Source organism: Athene cunicularia (assembly GCF_003259725.1).
Source record: "Athene cunicularia isolate RWA chromosome 4 unlocalized genomic scaffold, athCun1 chr4_part3, whole genome shotgun sequence".
NCBI classification, from domain to species: Eukaryota; Metazoa; Chordata; class Aves; order Strigiformes; family Strigidae; genus Athene; species Athene cunicularia.
Window position 1 is genome coordinate 10,174,751 of NW_020799100.1, and position 5,952 is coordinate 10,180,702.

Consider the following 5,952-nt stretch of genomic DNA (forward strand, 5'->3'; position numbering starts at 1 on the left):
ATTGTTGTGTTTGCCTTAAAGCTAAGCATTTTTTTTTTTTCTTCCCTTGCTTTGCCCCGCTGCCAGTATTAAGTGGTTTCCCATATTGTACGTAAAAAAGCCCCTACAACTCAACCTGAAGGAAAGCGAGTGCATCCCAAGCTCACCCCAGCTGCACCCTGTCTGTTTTCCTTTCTCCTTCAGTGATGCATCCCAGTACCTGGTCATGGGTGCTGGGCACCCTGCTCTCAGGGCACCCTGCTCTCAAGGCAGAGGGTCCCACGATAACCCCAGTTTGATGCCTGAGCAACAGTCCTGGCAGCCCTGCCGAGTGTGGGTGTGGCTGAACAGCTCTGGGAAGGGATCTTTTCCAAATTATTGCTTTAAATAACGACAGCAAAGCAATGGCTCTAGGAAAGATTTGCATTTAGAGGCAGAGATGATTGAAAAACAAGCTCCTGCCACTCACCAGTGCATCCTTTTAAGTCCTTCAAAGGCACTTGCAGGCAGGGTATTTTTTTTTTTTATTTTTAAGGATTATTTTATTTAAATCCTGCAAAAAGAAAACAGATGGAGAAGAAGACAATGAAAGAAAACAAGCCCAGCCCAGAGCCTGCAGGGAGAAGAGCAGAGGAGCGGCCAGGCACAGCACGGGCCCGTGGCCTCCAAATGCCCAGTAACCACTTGCAGGCAGTCGGCCTCACCCAATGGCAGCATGTACACACTGCTCATATCTATATACATTTTCATGTGTGTGTGTGTGTATATATGTATAAATTTAAAAACCAACTAAATGTAACTATAGATATCGTAGATGCCATTTGCATATTTATATTTAAACCATGTCATTTATCACTATTAAACTAATATAAACCATTGACATGTGGTTCATATTTAATATATAAAACAGACATGTAAATTTTACATTTTGTAAGTACAAATGTAAACTATTATATATAATCAGCTTGTTTTAATCCATGGTATTTCAATTTTAATGTATTAATAGATAAATACTTAAGTATTGTGTTATAGTAATGAAAACTTTTTTGTTGTTTTGTTTGGTCTTTTCTAGTTTGCAGCCTTTGTATTGAAAAACTCAGGGTTTTGTTCTGATCCAAAATACTTTTTTTCTGCACTTTTTCAACTTGCTGTGTATTAGGGCCAGATCCAGCAGCCTGTCAGAGCCACAGGAGGCTGCTGCTGCTCCATGCCCTGGGCTCAGCCAGCAGCAAGGCTGAGTGGGGATTCCCAGTGGGCACATGTACAAACACACCTATGGGGAGACATATATAGATAGATATGTATGTATGTACATATTTATTTATTTACACAGAGTTTGTGGAGATGGGCTGTGATGAGCTGATGCTCCTCGAGGGGGCTGGCAGCAGCTAGGCAGGGGCTTCCCCCCCACTGCCCCTCTGGGTGTGCCCATGGGTGTGCAGCCTGCTTTTATCACACACCCCAGCATCCTCCCAAGTCACTCCCCCCAAAATCTGCAGCTATCCCAATAAGACAGTTGTAACATTAGGCTAGAACTGCTTTTTTGATAGCTGTAAATGAAGCATTGTGCAGCCCCACATGTTTGTGCAGTGCTTGCCACTCTCAGGAATGGGATGCAGCATTACCACGCATTGCTCTGTCCCTGCAGGCACGGCACAAAGTCCTCTGGATGAGCTCGTTGCAGTAGTCTCATTCCCTTTGAATCTCTGTTTACCATCTCTTATCTCCTGGCGTTTTTTTTTTTTCAAATACTATTTGCAGTAAATATCCCCAACTTGAAAAAGAGTTGAGATGCACATTAAAAAAAAAAAACGAGCTATATAAAATTATGTATATGTCAGCTTTCATCTAATGTCAATTAAAGCACCTAGCATAAACAAATCATTAATATAAAAGCCTTGTTTTCAGTGTCTCACAGCCACTGTAACCTCTCTTATGAATAATCATCCCCAATCTTGCCTGACCTCAACTCTCCCATAACTGCTCTTACTGACAGAAAAGAATAGCTCTCCTGTGACCAGCAACAATACCTGGGAGGCCTCTCTGTGCTCCTGAACCACTGTCAGAAGGGAGAAATAATACTACTAACAATAATTTAAAAAAGCTCTGGTGCTGTCCCTGCGTGAGACCTCCCACGGAGCAAAGATGCCAGCGAGCCATAGTCCCCTGAAGACGATGGTTGATAAAAGCTAGACCCAAAGCTGTGCCCAGGGGAACAGACGGGAAATCCGTTCGGGTCACTACAGGTTCACCCTGAGCACTGACACCATTTTGGGCACTGAGATTCTCTCAGGTATTTCTCTATTATTTTTAGGTTTTGATGCCTTGAGTGGGACAAGGACCATTCTCCACCCACTGACACCACCTCCAGCTTTCACCCTTCTGTGTCGCATCAGGAACTTCTTCTGCCCCATCAGGCTCCAAAACCTTGGCACAGCCTTTCCTCAAGGTGTGCAAAAAGCTTGAGAAAAATAATTCCTGAATTCCTATATTAAACTGCCACCTCTCCAGCTCCTTTTCTCTTGACATCCTGGGCAGGCACTGGGCAGAAGGTTGGCAGCAGCCAGGAAAGCTGCTGGGGGACCAGTGCCCATGACTGGCCACAGCCCATGACTGGCCATGGTGAGAAGAAATCTGGTGAGACACAGGCACAGACCCCTTTTCTTTTTAAAATGGTTTTATTCTACACAATTTTTAAAAACAACATTCATAAAACATTAATTACAAAAATGTGCTAATAGGGGGTTGTTGTTGTTGTTTTTGTATACCAACAATCAAAAATTCACATTTTGAAAGGATAGTCATACTTTTAAGACACACATTCAAATACTTTACTTTCAGATACAAAATTTTAAGGGAATATAAATTGCTTACAAGGAGCAGATATCAAAAAAAAAAAAAAAAAAGGAATAATTTTAGACTTCGGGGTCTGACTTCTGCATTAAATTGAGTGGCTGCTTTCAGGCCACTGGCTCTGCTGGTCTGCCCAGGGTGCCCAGCATCCCTGTGCACCTCACAAGACCCAGTCTGGAGCCATGCATGACTCCTGCTGAGGCAGAGCTGGGCACACAGTGAAAAAAAAAAATGATGTTGCAAAGCTACTGACAGTGCTTGCAGCCTTTTATTGAGTCTTTCTAGTGGGTACAAACACCGCAAGGGTGAGCATTACCAGCATATCAGCAGGGCAAAGCAATGCATCCCATCCCAAAAAGCCGTGGGCAGGATTCTTCTCCATCAGCGATGGAGCTAATACCAAGTGAGACAGCCCTGGACAGCAGCAGGGCTGGAGAAAGGCATGGTATCGGGATTCACTGACCAGGGCAGGATGGCAGCAGGCTTGGAGGTCCTGCTTTAAAAACAAGCTGTTTCATGAATTACCCAAAATGGCAAAAATTCAAGCCTCCACCTCAATGCTGTATGTGGAGTTGGCTCCAACATTCACCCATCCAAAAGCAAATATTTGGTTTCATCCTGCTGGATTTCAGGGTGGGGGAGGGAGAGCAGGGTAATTTCCTAATTTGCCTCAGCCTCCCAGAAAAAGTCCTGTCTTCGGCTTTAATGGGTTCAAATGGCTGAAACAGGATATGCTGGGAAAGTTCAGGCCTCAAGCAGTCATGCTCTTTCCCAAAATTATTTGATTGAATGCCCTCGGCAGCCAAAAACCCAACTGCATTCAGGCAATCTGGCCGTCACCAACCAGAAGCGGAGCATCAATGCTACGCAAAATCCTGCTCCAGTAAACAACTCATCTTACAGGCCACGATTAGAAATGTACAAAAAAAAAAAAAGCTTAATTCCTTAGTAAAATAGACACTAAGCCTTGCCTCTAACGCTACGGTTAAGAGCTACACTTGCCTTGCTGGTCAGAGGTGGACAGAGTGAGCATTGCGAAGTATGTTACACGGAGAAACTTTGGAGGTACAAACCTCCTTCCGAAGACATGTTTTGCAGAAAACTGGAGGGACTGTGTCTTTCCTCTCCTGCCTTGCCTCCCCCGGGAGTGGGGTGCCAAGCCCCATGCCCGTGATGGGTGGTGTCAGTGTTTGGCTGCCATGGTAGCACAGCTGTGGTGGGAAGGGGAGACATGGGGGGATTCGCACAATCTGTCCTTGGTGGGAGCACTAAGGGCATTGCAACGTTTGCAAAAATGAACAACAAACACCCTTCAAAGGCAGGACAAGCCCACCAAAACCCAGTGATAACCTTGCTGTCACGAGGACTAAAGTCTGTGCCAAGCTGATAAAGCACCCAGAGCTATGCTCAAGCCCCAGCCATGGGAAGGATCACCCCTGCCACCCCCAGGGCTCAGCCACAGAGCCCATGCAAAACTGCACAGGGATGGCATCTCCATCCATCCCCCTCTCTGCTTTCCTTCCAAGGGCTCTCGGAAAGAAGGGAAACAACTTTCTTTAAGTTCAATGCTTGCCAATGGAGCCCTACAGTGTCATCTCCATTCCTGCCTGGCATTACGCAGAGGATGTAGGAGGAGTATTTAAGGAGCACTTGTCAATCACAGCATTCTCCCCAAAGGTTACAAGGGCAGCTGAGGTTTAAACAAAAGTGCCTGAAAGAGCTGCCTGAGTGCAGGTTTTGGTGGCAGAAAGGCAGCAGGTCCAGTGGTGGGAGGGGGCTGCCCCACTTGCCTTGGCAAAGTAGCTGGGGCTTTCAAAGTCATTCCAGTTTTCTGCTTCCAGCTGGATAAGGAGAAGCAAACTCTGCCAGCGTGAAATTTATTGAAGCTAAAATAACCAAGGTAACCCCCAAACAAAACTATTGGGTACAGAAGCATGTGAAAGCTGGGTAACAGTTTGCAGTGAAGGATGGAGGGATGGCAAGGGTCTCAGCTGGATCTGTCCCCCTCTGCATCCAGAGGATTTGTTCAAGTTCACCTATATGCAGATGAGGAGGACCATATGGCCACATGCAGATGTCCATCAGGGTGAAAATCCACCCTAAGCTTCCCAAGATGCTGAATTGGGGTGATCTGAACAAACATAGATGAGGCCCTCAGCACCAAATCAGACTGCCAGAGCAAATTGCTCTTAGCACCGACGTACCATGCCAAAAGAGACCCTCTATTGCTGTGCGAAACGCTTCTGTGGTGCTCTCACGCACAGAGGGCCAGGAATGTCCTTGCCCAGCTGCACGCCACCTCCGTCTCCCGGCTCCTCTGGACGAGGCAGCTCAGCCTGGAGGGTTATGAAGCTTCTCAACTGCTGGAGTAGCCAAACAGGCAGCCCCAAACCACCACAATGGTGGGAGGCAGAGCCAGAACATCTTGAAAATGGGGGTCCCCAAACCCCATGGTACCGCAGCAGACCTGAAAAAGCCCTCAAGCTTTGATGGCAATTAGGATGTGGCCTTCCCACAATTCCCACAGCAGGGAAATGTTGGGAAACCTCAACCCCAGCCAATGAGTGGCCAGAATATGTTAAATTTAACCTACGTGACTTAGAAACATGTCTGTCCCTGGCCACAGGACTTCAGGGCAGGTCACACTACAATGAAGCAGCTCCCTGCATCTGCTTCAAGCTTTGTTTCACAACTCAAAAAAGCTCCAAGCCATGAATCATGGCACTTCCCAAGCAGCTCCTGCAGCCACTGCCCTGCCAGACTTCCCATCGCAGGGGCAGCCCCAAAAGGCTGACAACACAACCACCCCTTGGAGCCCTTCCAACTTGGCTGTCCCACTCCATCCCTCAGCCAGAGTGAGAGGAGTTAAATCTGGCGCCTCACTCTGCAGCAGCAAAGAAAAAAAAAAGAAAAAGAAAAGAAGAAGAAAAGACAATAACTTGTTTTTGAACACCCTCAAGCTAAAGATTTAGAAAGGCAGCCCCAGCCAAGCCCCGAGCAGGGCGCTGCTGGGACACGTCCTGCGCTTGCTGTACACTTACATAAGGCTACGCGCGTGCCTGCAGCTCTCCAAACACCCCAGGCATGGAGCAGAGCTGCTCCCTCCCCACTCACTTCCAC